Genomic DNA, 20210 nt, shown 5'->3' with positions numbered 1-20210 from the left:
CAGTTCATGCATTCTTTTAAATAAAACAACAGTTGTATAATTGGATTAGTGCAGGGCCAAGACACAGCTAACATTGCTTTTGTAAGCCCAAGAGGAGGTTGCATGTGATTCTAGTGTCTCTGAGATCATATAGATTCTTGCATGTATCTCTGCCAGACTTTGCAATGGATCTTGAGTCTCCCTCAAACTTATGAACATAGTCCATTTGTTCAAGGTTGACTCAGCTCTGCACTGCACTTAAGAAATCCCTTTCTTTTCCTATCTATCTGCAGTTTCATTAACAGTGACTGCCACTGCTTTCACATGCATAAATGCACGGATTTTTTTTAGAATAGCTCAGAACTAAAGAGGCGACAAAAATATGCATATTGAGTTCTGATATGGGCTATCTCTTGGGACCACACATAAATTGCACTGAGTTGGAGTATACAAAGGAAAGCATCTGCACACAGCAGACTAGAAAATAGGATGGAGGGAGACAGTTTTTAAAGTCGGCCTCAGATCGTCCATTATATTCTTTGCTTTCACTGAAAGCAGTCCTATTTAACACAGATTAGCAACATACACGAGTGGTGACCACAGAACAGGCACTGCACTTCAAATCCACTTCCTTGTCTCCTCTGCAGGAACCCATTTATGGGACTACAGCCCCATGTATATATGTGACCTGAGAAATACTTTTTTTTCTTAATTTATGTGTATAAACTTGGGGGCAGATCGTGTTCCTTATCACTGCTTTTGCTATGGGACCAATGTTTAGACACAAAAGCAGGTAAGATCAATTGTCTTACATGTGACCATGAGAGGTTAAATGAGCTCCAAGCAGTTTGATGCCATTTAGTTCTTGAATGACTAAAAGGCAGAGAACAATGAATGGAGCTCTCCCTACTGGAGAAACAACAGAGACACAATGATTGACCCAACTCTGGGTCTGTCTCAAACTTCTAGAAAGAAAACAGTCATTCACTGCTATTACTTTGTCCACAGGTTACTTAGAGAAATCACAAATAACATATACATTTATTCCTACCTCCTTGAAAAATAACTGCAACTTTGGTATTGACTCAAATGTGAAAAAGACCAAGCCGTTATTGCAATATTACCATTAAAGTTTCCTAAGATTTTTCCATAAGAATAAACAACATTCTTTTGAGTTGAGCATTCCAATGAGATGCCCCTTTTGTTTTCCCTGCCCCAACATTTTCCACTCCTTTTTTACCAATTTTTTTCACTCCATCATGATGATGAAGAAATATCCACATTTGGTCATGATCTATGTGTCCTTGAGCACACTATCTTAATCCTTTTCTTTTTGGTAAAAAAACCCACATTTGTTTTATGTCCTAAGATAATAGAAATGAAGACATTTTGAAAGGGCTTTGGTCAGGTGCTTAATGGTTGCACATATGGTAGACATAATAGATTATGTTCAACATGACTGTGAGTAGTAAATAAACTCTAAGCAATTTCACATAATTTCATTCCTGAAAGAAACTTTGACCTTGATATTCCTGTTATGTATATAAATAAAAATAAATGAAGGTGCTTTGTGCTGAGCTGACTAGCAGGTTCTAGAATAGCAATGAAGCTCTACATTGAATCAAGGTGTTCCATAAACCTTTAATTTCCTTGAAAAAACAGTAATTTATTTCACAGTAATCTCCTTTTTGCTGAACAAGTGGTTGCATTTTCTCAGTGGCAAAGTAAACCAGCTGGAGATTTAATGTAAGGAGTAGCTCAGCACTGCAAAATACTGTGTATGCATAGAGATTTGAAGTTTAATTCAGAGGTCAGAAGGCATGTTGCTCCTAAATGATATTGGAGAAATAGCTTGGAATATTGCCTCTTCCTTAATTCTGAGCAGTAAAGAACAGACAAATTAAAATGTCAGTATACTGAATTGAAAACTGTTTTATGATAAGACACTTGAGCCAGCAACCAACTTTCCAGATACCACACGTGATATTATATTTACAGTTCTTGATGGGAAGACTTGTGCTAATTTTCAGCATTCAACATATCAGTGAGGCAGTGCTGGAATTCAGTACTCACTTTTATATCACAATGGTATTTTAAAACTAAAAAATCCTAAATTGAGGTAGATATGGCACCCTAATTCAGACAGTAAAAGCTATTTCTGTTGGTATGAATTGGGTTTACTTGTTACAGGCACTGATATTTTACTTAGTAAAATGCTGTGAATATCTTCATATCAGCTTATACAACTGACAGAAAAATACTCTGTTTGAGACTGAAGGAAATAGATAACTATGAATTAAAAAAGAATAGCTTTCTCCATGACACAAAATGATGATGAAACAAATAATGGTATTTTGCTAATCCTGCTGCAAGCCTATAAATTCTGGAGGTACGTATGCTGAGTAGATTCCTTTGTTTAGCTATGAGTTCAATAAATTCTTAATAACAGTTGATTTGGAATGCAAGTATAAAATCCAAGAGTGATGGCTCAGTCAATATTTTCATTGGCTAAAAAGATTACCAGCTGATTCACAGCCTTATCTTCTACTTCTCAGGATAAACTTGTTGTTCTCAGAAAAGTGCCTGAATATTCAGATAGCAGGTTAAAAATACTTTTTTTCTCTGCAAATATGGGTGTTCCTTTAGGACTTCTTTGTCTCAGTTCTCTCAGCAGCTTATAGACATCTATAAGCTCTTTTAAATTTGCTTTAAAAATTTATAGTCCTAGTGGTGTCTATCTTCAAACTCTATTTACTGGATTCATTTGGACTCATAGACTTCACCATTAATACTTCAGCATTTCTGCACAGAAATGGCAACACTTCGAAGCCCATCTTTTAGGAATTGCTACTTTGTCACATTTCTTTCAGTATATTTGAAAATATTTTCCCTAAGTAACCTAGTGCTTTAAAGTGAAAAGTCTCCATTTCAGTCTCACAGCTTGCAGTACCAATGAGTGCACATGCAACCACATCAATACACAGAGATAATCTGATGCACTTTTCTGTATCTGGATTCAGAGGGCAAATATGTGGATGGCAATAGGAGCAGCTACACAGCTACAACATAAAGTGAAAAACAGGAAGTAAGAAACAGAAAAACATTTAATCTCTGGTGTCCCAATAATATCCTGTCAATTATTCTTTCCTTAGGATAGTGTCAGCTTCCTAATAGATAGATTCATTGTCCTCTTAGCAAAACACTATTCATTACATCTCAGTCCCACAATTGTCTTGAATTGTCTAAGAAAAAAATGTGTCTATAAGTACATGCATCGTGTGCTTGCACTAGGATTAACTAAAATCTGGAGGAATGTTTGGCATTTATTTAAAAAAAAAAAAAAATCTCTTCTGCAACCTGGGATTCTTGTAGGAATATTCTAATCTCTGAACCTCTGTGCATCACTTTTATTTTTCTCCTATTTTTGCATATGAGATTAGACATGTTTTTCTACTGGATAGAATTTGCAAATCAGAGTTATTTATTGGTCCTAAATCTATTTAATAGAGATGTGCTAGTTACAAATTCAAATATATCCTTTCCAAGACAGAGGAATATTTGGGTCTGGAGAACTTGGAAGATCTGGCTGTTTGCTCCATTACAGGTAGATATGTCAAGAATCAACCTAAAATTATACAAATCAAGACTAGAAATAAGACACGTTTTAACAGTAAGAATATTTAATCTCTGAAATACTTTCTCTGTAGAGGATGTGTATCCTCAACTCCATGGAGAATTTATGTCAACACAATTAGCTTGTCTAAACCCTAAGTGTTAGCTCAACCAGATCATGGTTTTGAGATAACAGATGACTCCCTGAAATTCTGTGGTCTTCTCTAACTCAGAATGGATGTTCCTGATGACCCCCTCTAGCTATAAAATCTATGGGTGAATTTAGAAAATTGCATTTCTCTAGAATTCTAAACACATTGGTTTCTTCTATTTGATGTGGAACTGATCTTCATAAAAGCTTAATGCTCCTCAACTGAGACTTTTAGTTCAGTATTTTTGATGTGCTTTGGAGGACCATGACCAAGACAGAAATAACTGGAGGGCCACCTATCTTCTGTTGTGACTGTACCCTTGCAGGTTTTTTGCTCTCACATGACACCAGCTGACAGACAGCTCCTATTCTCTCTTTACTGGCACATGTGAATATTTCTGTTGGCAGATGAGCCAATTTGCTGGCAGAGTAAAAGAGAATAGCGTGCATATAAGACCAATAAAGTGAACATAACTAATTTCTGCTGATGACAATGGTTGAATTGACTCTACCACAATTTGGAATTAACAAAATTCCTTAGCTACTACTTTCTGGAAACTGCTGGCAATTGCTGACTTAAACATCAATCCATGCACCTGCAATGAGGTCAGCTATTTGCAGAGTGCCCCCAGGGAACTGTGGCCAGCCAGGTGTTCCAAAGCCTATCTATCACTGCTACCCACTCAAAAAAAAAAATGTATATCCGTTCTATATGTTGGTGTATCATTTTTTCCTCTACCTTTGTCATCTATTTTCTACGTTTTATCAGGATAGTTTTCTGTCTAGCTAGATGCTAGTGTAGCCTTTGGTTCAATCCCTCAGCTGATCTATATATATGGGGAAGGCAGAAACAACCATGCTGTCAAAGGCAGAAAGTATCTTAACCGTGTTCATACACAGTAACCAGCAGACATGCTCCAGTGTTAGGGATGTAACTGTCACCCCAAATCTGCAGGGTAACAATTAGATTTCTTCAGCATATATGTTAATATAAAATACTTTTGTAAAATGCTGGTGTTCTTGTGAGGAAATAACCATTGGTGATAAACATAATTACTAAAGTGTATTTTCTATTAATTAATGTTCTTTTTCATTGGATGTCTGTGGTCTACTTAAATATACTTTAATGTTTTTTCTTAGGAACAATGTTGCTTCAGTTTAGCAGGTGACTACCATTCTCTGACATTTAAATAAAGTGACACAGTCTTCTGTTTCAAATCTATGCATAGCAAAACACATTATTTTAGGACCTCCTTAATCTCCATTTTCAAAGGCATGCTTTTTGATCTTTCTCAAACTCCTAAGCTCTTGTTATGAACCCATTTGATACATGCCATGGTTTCTAAATGTATGTAGCTAGATGATTTTCTGGTTTAAAAATATAAAACTTTGAAAGCATTTCTATAGTACTAACCACTTTATGTCTTCATAATGTTTGATTTGTAAGATTTTTTTACTTATTTTTCCACATTTTCTCATTTCGTTTTCTCTCTTAATATAAAATAATCTGGTCTATCAGTTTGGTTTATTCAGATTATTGTTTTATATGATGAGTTCTACATTTTCCAACAATGTCATGATGGAACTGAGATGAAAACTTAGGAATTTAAGAGTCAGAGGTTAATGCTAATACAATCCAGGAATCTTCAAAGCCAGGTTTTTAGTTCAGGACCGCCTCTACTTTGATCAGAACAATTTTTTTTTTTTTTTTTAAAGATGACCTTACTGGGACATTCCTGAAAAGCAAGAAGAATATTGGTTAGGCTCCCATTATCAGAATGTAGTAGATTTAACAGAAGAACATTAAAAGGAACAATTGCAAATAATCAAACAATGAATCTGCAACGCTCTTCTGGGGCTTAAAAAAAAAAATCCATTCACATTCTCTTTCATTTTCTTATGCTGTACCTTCTTTCAGGGAAAGCAGCTTGGAAAGATTCAGGTGGAAGTGTTAGCAAGCAAATGAAATTGTGGATGGGCAACAATAAGACTAGTTACCTCCTCTACTCATCACCTTCTAACTACAATAAGAACTGCTTTGGGCAAGAGAGGTGTACCATTAAGCAAGCTAAAAGATGTGAAAAGAAATATCTATTAAATTTCTAAGTAGATTTTCTACTGACTGGGACTGAAGGCCATTTTACTTGTTCACAGACTAACACGCAATCAATATTAATTATCAAAGAAAGGAGTGAATAACATTCTTGTGATAAGATCAGCACAGAGTAATGAACTGAAGAAATGCAATCATTCATTCAATATAGTGAACTCATACATGACATAAGAATTTAAAAGAAAAAAAATCATTATTACCAGAAAGCTAGATACATTTAATCATCTTTTTGTCTGTCTGTAAAGTACAGCATACTACATAGCTATCTCAGAATAAGTAACAATAGCACTCTGAAGTTTTTTTCAATAAGACTTTATTCAGACAGAAGTCCAGTTCAGTTTTCAGTGCTAATTCCTTATAAAGTACCAAGAATCTCCATGTTTTACAATGTGGCATTATCAGTTCTTTAATCAATATGCTCTGCCAGAGTATGTTGTCATAAAAGGCATTCTAAAATAAAATGAAACATCCTTCACTATGCATTGTTAAGCTCTATAGTCTGATCATTTTCATCTGTTGTTATGCACTGCATAGCAATAACGATAATCCATTTTACTAGGTAACAAAATTTGGTGGGAGGTGGAAGAAAGGAAATGGAAGAATTTAATCACTCAAATTATTTTGCTTCATTTAATATTAAACAATTGCTGATTAAACAATTAACAAATGCAAGGAAATGGAAAATTTATCACGTTTGAGCTTGATCCCTCCTATTGATAGGACTCTCCATTTTGTAGGACAGTGTTTTTGTGGGAGACAATGTTTCTGTCACACAGAAGTGTTGAGAATGTGGAGGAGCTATATCAGTGTTTATATTGCTCTGAACTACAAAGTTGTGGAAAGAATTGAGTTGTCTTTGTGCATAGAACATGCTCACTCAGCACAAATATGATCTTGTTGGGTAGCGTGCAGTAGTGAGTCAAGAGGTCTGGACTGTTCATACATCCTACAAAAAGTATCCAATGAAGCTGCCAGAAATATCTTCCTAGACTTAGAATACTTTATCTCAGACTTTTAAGTTGTTCAGAACATTCAGCCACACCACTCTAAATCTGATTTTTACAGTAGTACTTTTATAGATTAATTCCATATTGCACTTGCAGCAAAACTGACACGGTGCCACAATTCTGAAACCTTTAGGTGGGACAAAATATGTGAGTTACTGAATATGAATGCTAATAAATGGTTCATAATCTGACCAAACAGGAATACTCATGGAATAAGATTCTACTAGATCACAGTGTAATGATTTAAATCATGCTGTTACAGAAGCCACTATTTTAAAAGCCAGCACATGCCAAACAATGTTAGAGATGATATCACGGTTATCCGCTGCTCCAGAAGACAACTACTTGCTCGATTTATAGTATGTCTTGAAAGCATCAGATGAATCAAAGGAAAGAATTACATTGAAATATTTTCAAATAATGCACCATCTCCTCACCACTAGTGATTTTTATTAATTTCCTTTTTAAACTGTTGTTCCAATTTCATTTTCCAGATGCTTATAACTGGATTTTACATTTTTCCTTATTTAATGAAAACAGAAAAATGTGACTAGTATTTCTTAGTAGAAAATATTCTGTATGCAATTTTCATCTCTCTTCCAGGATAGCTCTTCTATTCTTGAATAGCTTTTAAGGGAAGCTTCCACTCAGACTATATTTTTAGTTCTAGTTCATATCTTGCACAATCTGTCTTGACTGGCAAAATTGTAGATTCTTGTACCTATCTAGTTTATCAGACTAAGGGATGTTGACCCCCCAAGCCATAAATGTAATAGTGCAGGACTGACTATTCTTCTGGATCATGGATTCATAAGACAGTATCTAGCTTGTATTCTTACTTTGACAGAGCACTTCTCTCATTTCCGTCAGTCTTCAGAGACTTACTCAGCACTGGAATTTTATTCTGTAGATACTATAGACAGATATATAGTTCCTTTAGGATCAAACCTTGCAAGATATTCCACTCTCATTAAAATCTTTGGAGACCAATGCTGCTTAGTATGTGGAAAGACCAGACCCTTCAGCTCCCCAAGTAAGTATTTATAATAGAGTTGGTCAGAAATTGGAATACTTACATCTTGGTCTTGGCAAAACTACAACTTTTGACAGCAAAGTGTCAATATTTTTCTCTAGTTCTAATTTGTATCTTCCACCAAAACCCAGTATCATTCTTTTTAGGAAGAATGTACATTTAACAGGGACATCAGTTAAGGGTTTAGTATTCTTTTCAAAAAATGTTCTCATTGTTATGTTTGCAATTACTCTTACCTATTTATTGTTGTGATATTGATAATATTGATTAAAATAATGTTTTTAGACTCTCTCTTCATAAATTGTGCCTCATGACAGGGTGTTGTCAGTAGAGGGGAGAAGAGGGGTCTTTTTTCTGTTTTATATATTCTTTTAACATTCTGTTTCTAGAGAAGTATATCCTACCAGGACATTTCTCACTATTGCAAACTTGTTGTCCAAATAGACACTGGAAAACAAAGACCATTAATGCAGTCTGCGTATTCTGAGGTGTGGTGCCTGCTGCAGTTCTTCATTGAACCAGTGGTAAATTATGACACTTCAGATTTCATCTTAGTCTAATAAAAATAAAGATTAGTATGCAATTTAATAGTCTTTAAAAGGGAAAATTTTGAGATATTAAAGGAATTAGGAATGACATTATTTAGACTGAAGAGCTTAGAGACCTCAGCATAAAAGCTTTAATGGCACAGAGATATTCTGGAAACTATGTTTCAAACAAAGGAGAAAAAAAGCTTGTTAAAAAAGACCCCAGACCTAATTTATTGAAAAGTGCATTAGGAATAGCAGCAATGATACAAAATAAAAAAGGTGGATTGTCAAAGAAAGGAAATGCAGATCTTAAGAAGAAACTCCAAAAAGCAATTTGATCTTGAAAATAATAAATACAGCAATAATAAAAAATGCAACTGTTTAAACAAAAAGAGAATAAGGAAAGAAGAAAGGTGTTCACTATGAATTTAGGAAGGTTAAATTTTAAAGGCAAAGTAAGTTTTGCTGAAAAGCTAAATAAATATTTTATCTCAGCCTTTGATAAGGAATACACTATTAGGAAGGACAGAGAAACCCTGATGGTTAAAAGTGACTGAATTGTTCACAGTCAGGTGGAAGGAAACCTCAGAATTTAGTGCTCTCCATGCTGAGTGGGAGAGGGCAAAAAAAAAGTCTGTCTTCAAATTCTGACAGAACGAATGAGGATTGTCGTAATTTAAAGGTATATAAGCTAATGGAAGAAGTAATAAAATGCAGCATGTCTTTTCCAACAGTGAATAATGATGGACAAGTGCATTGTCTTTTTGAAGAAATAACTGATTGCATATTTAATGTATATGAAGAAGTCATATACATATTTGCATGGGAAATTACTGGCTAACTTCAGAAGCGCAGAACTGTAATCTGCAACTGTGGACAGGATATGGAAGGAGAATTTTAGACATAAATATGGGATGTATGAAAAGGGGAAATACTCTACAGGGAAGTGTTTTGTGGAGTTATACAAGAATTGGTTCTGTGATAGATCTTACTTAGTAACAGCTGCTTTGGCATAAACCAAAGAACTGTAGTTATGAAATTTGCTGATAACTAAGTTGGCAGACATCATCAGAAAATGGGAGTATGCTATAGGAAGAACTAAAGCTTAGCAGTAGAAATAGGATGAAATTTATTATTACGAAGTCAAAGTTATTGCAACGTAGCAAAGAATAGTTTTGTTATTGGCCTCTACCAGTGAGCGCCTGTCACCTGGAAAGAACAGGGCAGGAGAAAAAAAACCATTGCCCTGGCAGTGTGAAATCAGCTTAAAGATCTTCCAAGTTTTATAGGTCTTGTTTATAGGATGACTAATATGTATCAAAGTAATACACCATGAAGAAGGTGTAGAGACTATAAATAGTAAGATAATTCTATTAGATATTACAAAATATTACTGTTGTACAAGGACATACCGAAGCTCCATCTGGAATATTGTCTAGAAATCTGGTCACCTATATTCAAGAAAGATGAATTTGTACCAGAACAGCTGCTGAGAAGGACTATTGAAAAGCTGAAGGGAGAACTAAGCTTGTTTATCCTAGCAAAAAATAAAGGTTGTAAGGGCATTGCATTGTTCCCAGTAAATATATAGGAAATATAAACACTGGGAAGGAAAAGTCATATATAAAATAATAAAATAATTTTTGAAAGAACAAATGTATTTTAACAAGAAAAGAGTAACTTTGAAAAAGGCTTCTAACCATGAGATTGACAAAATACCAGATGCTGCTATGCAGGAGGCCACTACCTGTTCATAAACAAATTCAGAACCATAGTAGCTGCCATTCAGGCATGCTATCCAGACTATTGCACAGTTTTCAATTTTACTTCACAAACAGAACATCTCCTACATTTAGATATTGTAAAATATTATATCCAAATCCTATACTTAAGACGTAGCATCTTTTGTTTCCTCATGTGTGTCAGAAGGGGAACCATTAAGCAGCACAAGAATACTGTTAAAGTTTCTTGATAAGGACTTGGTAAATTTATCATAGTTTTTGAAGTTAGGAACCTTTTTCTATATGATATTTTGAAACTTCCTCACCAACGTAAATCCTTTTACAGGATCTTCTATCACACATGCAACAAAAAAAAGACAGTTGATTGTTTCTCTCTTACTGGGACTCATGGCAGAGAGGATGTGGAAGGGACTGGAACTAGAATTGGCCACCCAGTCAGAGGAGCATATGCCATTTGGTAAAAGTTACCTCTGTCCCTGGGCTGCTGCAGTTTGGACCACAGCAGAGTGAGAGCGCCATGACAGACACTGACAGCTGCATTCATGGGCTGTGTCCAGTGTATTCTGCTGAGAAGAAATAAGTATTGTGCCCTTATTTACTTAGGTCAATATATTTGTCCAAGTGCTGAGTCAAAAGTGAGACATATTTCAGTAGTTCACTCTTTCCTAAAGTAGCAAAGCTGTAATAATTATTAATATCATTGATGGAAAATTTTATTCACTCACCCTTAAGCTGTACAGAATTCATTCCAATAATCTTGTAATTCTGCCCTTATAAATAGTATTCATTATACCTCTCTGGGTTTCATACAAGGAGTGTCTGAAAAACACACGAACAATATAATTTAATTACAGAGACATAAAAGATGTTAAGGGTGGTAAATGTATTTTATGACCTTTAAAATGAAGCCAGACAACATTCATATCATTTCTGCTTTTTGTCTTGAGTTTCAGACAAAAACCTTATTTTGATAGAAACTGATTCTTATTCCACGTTTGTAGGGGACTGCATTGCTGGTGCTGTGAATGATATATCAGTTTTACAGTCACCACACAAGGTGCTCAGATAAATTTTCTCCAGGTCCTGTCATACAAATTTGTATTAGAATAGACAGAAATTACTCATTTAATGACAGACTAAAATTCAATAGTGTAGCTCCAGAATGTAAGTACTAGGGATGTTTGAAACCAAAAGGAATTTAAAATATAAAATGCTAGCTGCATGTGATACTACTACTAACTATGCACAATATTGTATATAGTGATATTGAATTGGACACATTCTTTCTTACATACAGTTATTTACAATTTCACCATAAATAGAAACCATTACAAAAATAGTCTCTGCCAAACACTAGAATTCCAAAGATCATCAGGCTGGATGACTGAGACTGTAAAATAAAGGTCATACTGATATTTCCTGACATTCCAGGAGGTTATATATTTATTTTACTTCTTTTTTTCTTTTTCTTCCAGAATACACTGCATTCACTTACTAACAGAAATTGGAACCCCAGTAGAGAGGCCTAAATACTGTGTGGCTTCATATTGTTTGAACATAAATCTTGGACTGGTTCTATTGTAACTGGCTTAGAATTACTCTGGATTTATATCACAAAAGACAATTTGTTGCAGAAATATTTACATTTTTGGATGGTAGTGCTAATGTTAGTGTACCAATGATTAAGTAATGTATAAACATTATTTCTTGTATATTTTCAACTGTTTACTCCTTCAATTTTACTAGTGTTATTTCCATTTCTGAGATATCAGTGGCCAGAGTTTTAAAATACATTTCATACTTAACAATTGTGTTTATTTTCCACAGCAAGACCACTTGTTTTAATTGATCTGATTGCTTTAGTCCAGAGATCATATGTCACATCATATGCAAGTGTAAGTAAAAATCCCTCATGATAGTCTACAAGCTTAATTTAACACTCAAAAAGTTGTGAGTTTCCCATCTGCTGAGATTTAGAAAATATATGTTTGCAATGGTATCCCTCTGTGTGATAATTTTTAGCTGTGAATGTCAGAGTAGAGATAGCAGGTATGTACCACAAGTAATAAACAATACCGATTTGTCTTTTTTTTCCCATTCCTTTTTCAGGGCCAAGGCAAAGGAGTTGGTCCAGTACTGAAAGGAGATTAACTACTGCTAGAACTATTGCTTAGCTGTCATTACCTAGTTGAATGACAAAGACCAGAGGAGAAAGGTCATGGTGAGGATTCCTAGTGTGGCCAGGGAATATATAATATATAATTAATTTCCTTTTCCTTTCTTTACTGGAAGCCCCATCAAGGCCATCAGCCATCAAATAGAATGTTACAATTTATACTGCTTAGAAGAGGAAATACATGAATGTCTTACAAAACACACTGAATAACTGCTGGCATCCAACTTTATTTTGACCACTGCACATACAGAATTTTGGTTGTGGTGGGAATTATTTCATTTGCTAAAAAAAAGTTGCTCTTCTCTTTTGCATATTACATCTGAGTCAATCTAGATTTTCTTTGGCTTTGCTGTGCAAGTCTGTATTTACATCCTTTTTGAAGACAGAAAACTATGTGTTGATCACATACTTTTATTACCTCATTTTTGTTATGGCATAAGTATATCACCTTTTCTCTCTGTGGATAAGCACTTCACTCATGAGCTTTCTGAAGCTGTGCTGCAACAGCTTAATTCTGCTTATAATCTACTTCCAGGCTTTAAAATCTACTTGTAAATTGATTTCCACACTGTCAACTGAAAATCTTTCCCTACTACTTTTGTCTTCTAAGTCATGGCATGCATACTTTTGTCTCATACTAGTCACTGTTCTTGACAATACTTACCATACCTACAGGAAGTAAAATTTCACTTACCTTATCCATGGGATCTGGATATATGTCATTCATACTTAGGAAGGAGGAAGGCATTTTACCATCTTTGCAAAATGAAAAGATATTCAGCTTGAATAAATATCAAAATATCCTAAGATCTGGAATATCACTTCACACATATAAACATTTGAATGTTTGATTACATGCTAAATATAGTAATCACTGAGGACAGTGTGAAAAATATTTTTACTCTATAATCAATCCTGTGTAAGCATACACTCTAATGGAAATAATTACCAATGGAAAAACTATTCTTATTTCTGAGAGTTACAGAGAAGGGTATGTTTTGTCTATATACAATCTAACTTTATAATACCTAATATATGCTGTAACTACCCAAACACTATACAGGTAGTATTAGAGAAAGGGGATTTCTACATTAACTCCGTCTAAATAAGCTTTGGTTCATTCAGATCCACTGAGGCTTATTCACCGTTCCAGGCAAGATTAATGTTTCCTCCCAGTGCCAAGACTAGGCAGTTGGGTATGTCTTCCTCACCTTCCTGCCTGGAACTTGGTTCTCTTTCTTTTTGCTGTATAACAAGTTGAAATGACAAACAATTTCACCTATGTGAAAGTCATTCTTTAGCATCTGCATCTTCCTTTCCCACTACACAACCTTCTTCCCTGATGTCTGTGAAAATTATTTCCCGTCAAAGAGTAAAAGGGACACTTTTATCAGCTATTAGTGCTGTACTATGACTTCAGCTGTAAACGTGTCCGCACCCAGTAAGTAAAAAGACTTGATCAAACCAAGTTGCTTACACTGCAAATACTCTGGAGTCACAGCAGTGAAAAATGTCTAACTATGTTGATCTGTCCTTTTCTACTGTGTTCAGGGTGATGATAAAGTTAGTCCCCTTCCTAGATTCTAGGCAAACTCTTGAAAGCCTGTTCATGCTCAGCTTGAACAAATATTTCCTGGAGCTTGATAAACAGGGTTATTACTTTTTGGAAGAGATATTACCAAAATAACCAAGTATCTATCTGAGGGTAATGAGTAGGAAGAAGAGGAATACCACTCTGAGTCAAAGCTAAAAAGCTTGAGAGAAATTTTTATAACCAAGGTTTAAAAAAACCCCTTTTGACTCCAAATAGGGCAGAATAGTGAAGAAAGTCACAAGGAAATGCATGAAATAAATCCATGCACAACAGCAGCAACAAGGTAATAAACTATATTTCCAACTCACAAGATATTAGGACTGAAATCAGTACAAGGCATGACCACAATAGATTTGGACACCTATTTAGATGTGTTGTAGTAGTAGTCTCTCCAGTTTCCTTATTTCGAAGACGTCAGGGCAGCTTCCTCTGAAGGTGAGTTGGAACACTGTGAATTATCAGCTGTTTGCTGCTTTTTTTTTTTTCCCCTGCCATTAGCTGTCCTTGAGTTTCATATGTATCTTTGCTGTTGGTACATTGTTTTCTTCTCATCTTCACAACATTTTGCTGTTGATGATAGAAAAATGTACAAGTTTTGAATATACATGAATGTATGGTACCTAGCACAATGGCCATCTAACTGGGACACTTGGGTACTAGCAGTATAAAAATAGAGGAGGAAATAGAATTATCTACCAACAATGTAATCCCTGAAGTGTAAATCCATCAAACTGAAAAATTTTAACTGCAAGGGTTCTCTTAGCTATCAGTGAAATGCTAGCTTTCAAAATGGAGAAGTCATTTATAGGCAGGTGTTTTATGAACTTTTTAAAGTATGGAAATAAACACAGAGCTCAGGTTTGGATCAGAATTTTTCCTGGGGTACAGTAGCTATATGCAGATAGAAATATATAATAAAATTCTGTATTTAGTCTGGATTTACTGGATTTACTTATTGCGGTTATTCCAAAGCATATAACAAGTCCTACTCCTATTTTTAATAGCTAGTTTCTGTCAGTCCCTAATAGCGTTAGTACAGCTCATTAATATCAACTCTTCCACTTTCAAAATTAATTAAGCCAGTAGCACATTAACTGGAAGGAAGAGGCCATAGCTTTATTTATTCAGAAAACAATAAGAGCATAAATCAGGAGGAGTAAACCTAGTATTTTAGAACTGACCTTATGAAGGGGTACTTTGCCAAATGACAACAGTATCTGTTCAAATGGAAAAAAACATACCAAGTGAAAGGAACGTGACCACTGGTCTCTCAAATATTGTGGAAATGTTGCTCATTTCTTACTACCCCTCACCCCCACCTTCTTTAGTACCCATCATCCAGTCCATTGTGCCTTTAGCAGTCAAATTTTCCTTTTACTATGTATTTTTTCATCCACCAAAAGTCTTAGAATCTTTATTTAAATATAAAGATATGTAAAATAATTATGATAACTGATATGGTATTTTCCTTCTGTGCTTGATAATTTTTTTAAAGGAAGGTTAGCCTTCTGAATTATATACTCTTATATAAATATATGCATATTTATACATGAACAATACCACAGAATTAGCTTAAAACAGCTACAGAAGGTGGATACACTAGATATTTGCAGATAGGCATGGAAAAGGACTGTTTTTTTCTGCAGCTGTTAAAACAGGTGGCAGCATGTATCAGGGAGAAATATGTGTGAGGACTGACATTTTATTGTATTTTAATTCAAGTATCAGTGATTAAAAGGTGACACACCTTCCCCTGTGGGTCAGCCACTACCACATCCACAGCTGCAGGCAGGGTTTTGGCACTGCAGACTGGGAGCAGGAAGCCTCAGTGTGATGCCTGCATGTTTTGCTGAGGATGCCTCCTTCGGCATACGACTGGAGAAGGCTTTCCATCACACGCCATACGGTGCTGCATGGCTCCAGCTCCTTTCTCATCCTGAGAAGCTACAGGGTTATGAGCCTCAGCCCTGCTGAGACAGCATCTCCTGGGAGGGAAGGAGAGGGGGGTGTCAGCAGATCCTGGCAGTCTAAGCACAACCTGAAGGGTGTTGGGAGGCACCTGAGCTTTCGCCAGCCTTTCCTCCTGAGTCCAAGGACCAGGATGCAATTGCCCATCTCCTAGGGCCATTGTTGATTTTTCAGACTTATTTCCACATGCAACCTGCCATCTACTCTCCACCAATATCTCTCAGGAGGAACAAGCTTTCTGATTTTTAATTAAAACACTTTAGATGCTGTGTTAGATAGATGCTAATCAACCCTTGGGGACTGACTTTGCTCACAGGTTCTGAATACACCGCTGATTGCTATTTAAAGTAATAATTCAAGAGACTCTTCTTCACATGAGCTTACGTGTCTTTGTACGTTGGTGAGATCTGATTATGTTCAGTCTGGCTGGTTGTGATCTTTCTTGCATAATTCTGTTTAGGTGAGGAGTTAGACTATCTGCCCCCCCCTCTTTCTCGCTACACAGCCCTCTCTTTCTCTCCCCCTTGGCCCCCTGTCACCTGTCCAGTGTACAAGCACCTGGATTTCTGGTCAGGACCAGGCTCCTCCTGAGTTTCGCTATATCTGAAAGTACTGGTGATATCCACAGAATACACAGGAAAAAAATATGGAGCAGATTTGACATTTTGGACTCTTCATTAGCAGAAGGTATTTGGGAAAGCTATTGTCATGGTTACCAAGCTAAGAGACAACTTTCAGGACCCTTTCTTTGCAGGGGTCTCACTGAGTGCACCCATTCAAGTGTATGACCTTCAGCAGAGTATGCTACAGTGATATTGCTCAGACCAAGGCCTGAGTTACCTTTGGGTACAAATTTGAATTAAAATAGGAAGTTTAAGGTTTCCCTTCAAGGGCTTCCTTCTGGGAGCCTGTGGCAAAAGTTGATTGCAGCAACTAATAGAGCTATTTCCAAATACAGCACATTCTGTTCATTCTTCAAATGTATGAAACATTTAGAATGAAGAGGGCTGATTGCTGATGCACCTGTATTATTTAGACCTTTTTATGCTGCTATCAGCCTAGCCAGCTCCCACTCTGACAGACCCATCCCAAAGTGCTTATAGAGTTCACTCTTCTCGGGGTCTTTCAGCCCACCATGTTCTTCCTCTTTAGGAAAAGTAAAGGGGTTTGGGTTGTGCGTGGTTCCTTGTGTGTCCTTTAAGTAGCCTTGAGACTAATAAAATTGAGATGCAGCAGATAGTAAGTGCTTTCTTGTCCTGCCCTTATGATGACACATTAACTTGCCACTGCTTTGACTGGATCTACTCAGGCAGCCTGCCACTTCCAAAGAGCTACCAGGATTTTTAAGCTCAGAATCCTGGTTTTACTTGAGCAAAAACTGAAACAGTGTTAAAAACATCTTTTAAAACAGAAAATCTTGTGAGGAGTTAAGTGAGACAGAATGAAAGGCACACACAGAGAAAAACACAGCAAACTGGAAAAGCAAATGCCATCTATCATGGTCCTAAAAAAAAAAGAAAAAAATGGATTTGATCTTGTACACATAGATGCTTATGTACATATACATGCATATATACGTATATCTCGCACACACAGAGGAATAGATACATTGCTGTACATACAAATTCAGAAATCAGAAGCAAAAGATAATGACTGTAGATGGGATGAAATATTTTTGCGATGTGAAACACAATAATTTTATTTCTATTTTGAAAATATTTACTGAAAAAAATGAAAAAGAGTTTGATCAAATACTATTCACAGAACTGAAGGATATATATGGTGATGCTGATGACAACCCTTCTCTCGCACACTCCAGACCCTGTGATTTGTATATCTTCCCCATACCTACCCCCTATGGTGCCTGACCCAAATTCAGAGTTGTCCTCTGACTCAGCTGGATTTCATTTACCTCCAGAGTGTGCTAGGTACCGTATAATAAAATACTCTAGGGTAAGCTAGTTTCAATTTCACCCAGTGATGCTCTTCTACTTAAATATTCAATGGCTGAGAAAGACAACAGCACAACATTTTAATTGTGGGCCATATTTAATAGAAATTCTTGTTCTCAGTGATATTTTCATGTCTCAGATCAAATCACCAGGCTGGGAGATATTCAAAAGGCAGCATTCACTCAGTATCTGTGGTAAACACAGTCCACTAGGCTCAGAAGACAAAGTCTGTCAAACCTGAGGGAATGACTGAAACACCCTTAAAACCATCAGCTTCTAGAGCCAGTCTTCTTGATACATAGCCAATACTTACAGGGTCACAGTCAAGGGGAGATACTGAGTGAAACTCACCTCAAAATGCATCATAGTATTGTGAGAAGGAGTCCTTGTTACAATATGGGATTAATCCCTTTCAAGCGGGTGAGAAAATTGATTTTGTGCCTCCATCATCTGAGATGAATGCACTAACCACTAGGAGGGAAGAGAAAGAAACCAAATCTGTATCACTTTCTTCCAAGCTTTATTAATCTCTTTTCTGCCTTTTTTTTTTTTTTTTATTCAGAAGAAACTATTGAGTAATTTTAGGTCAACTGGACTATTTTTAAAGACTTATTTTATCAAGAAGGAAAACATTTCCTGTATTACAATAAGGATTCTATGCTGAATATAGGCAGTTAATCAATTTCTCCCCCAAAAGTTGTTCCATCCATTCTTAAATTTTATGAAATAGGACACCTAAGGCTGACTGTGTCAGCTGCTTACCCTGTCTTTCAGTTTTCTTAACACAGTCTTAATAAACTCCTTTTAACTATTCAGGTAGCCTACAGCAATATATAGCTGGAACACAGTAAATCATATAAAATTCACAAAGTTAACACAGTCTCCCAGATAATCTCAGCCATAACTAATAATGCTACATCATTAAGAAGTAACCCATAAACCTAAAAGTTATGTATAAATGCACTAAATGGTTTTGTATAGAATTTATATTACAATTAAACCTTTGAATTTCTTGCTGTTAAGTAATAATGAAATGAGAAAACACCATTTTTAAAACTTCTAATTTGAAGTTATGCTTTAACTGTAATTACACTTTTAGCAAGCTTCTCAAAAGTTCAATATTCTACATGACTTATGTTTCCAAGTAACTTCTAGCACTTACAGTCATACATACACACTGACTCCTACTCACCACTTAAGATCAGCCCATTGTGAATGGTAACTCCTCATTGAGACATACCAGGTAGGAGACAGACATCTGAAGACTAACATCTGTGAACAGGCAAAGCTTCATTTAAATGAATGAAACTACAATATTTACAGCAGCTAAACATCTGACCTTCACATTTCAACTTCTTCAAGTTATTTGTGTTCTAAGAAAAATGAACTTTTAAAAATACATCCTGTTTTTTAAATAGATGCTGTTTGGTTTGTATGCAGATTCTTGTTGTAAAACGTTTTGCTAACTAAAAAAAAGCTGAAGCAATTTCAGTCAACCAGTCAACCAAAATTTTTCAGCTTAACCTAAGCATAAAATGTTTGAGCCCAAAAGGAAATGTTCAGAACGTTATAATAGTGGACAGGGAGCTGTAAGGCTGCAACTCAGTTGTCACTAACAATAGATTTTACTGTGGAGAAAACAGCAATAATAGTAAATTTCATTTATAAAGTGCTGTTCTCAGAGTCCCAGGGAGTTTTGCATCCCAAGCAAGTAAAAGCAACACAGAAAATAGATCTTGCAAATTCTGCTTTAAAAAGCCAAATCCACAACCAGCTTTCCAAATATAAATAGGAATTTCATTTCATTATGAAAACACACACTAAAAGCTCAGACACTCACAGTATTTAAATTATATTTAGGAAAAAATAATGAATCAGGATATCCTGACCTAAAAATTATACCAACAGGAAAAGGAAGATTAGAAAAACTGAAGAACTAGGGCCCAATATTGCCAGAGGCCTTATAAAGAAGGAAAAATACTTTAAAATCAATAACATATTCAAAAGAATAAGGAAATCACTAATGTATTTTTATGTTTTTATGCATTTTTCTTATCTCTATAATTCTGAAGAAAAATCTTTAACTCAGCAAAACAGTATAGCAGACTATATATATGTATTTAGCATTGTGATAACTAATATCCCACAGGACAATGAAATAGAAAAGAAAATGTTTGACTTGCAATCCCAAAGGTATGATGCTCTGGTCCTTGAGGGCAACCATATTAAGAAAAAAAGTATATTCTTTTCTATAGTTGGAACAGAACATGGACTTCTTGTGCTGCACCTGTATTCAGATTTCTATGCTGAAAGTATTAAAATTGTTCCTTGCTATGGGGAAGAGACAAGATCA

The sequence above is a fragment of the Strix aluco genome, chromosome 4, assembly GCF_031877795.1.
Source record: "Strix aluco isolate bStrAlu1 chromosome 4, bStrAlu1.hap1, whole genome shotgun sequence".
Lineage (NCBI taxonomy): Eukaryota > Metazoa > Chordata > Aves > Strigiformes > Strigidae > Strix > Strix aluco.
This window is presented reverse-complemented; position numbering follows the sequence as displayed.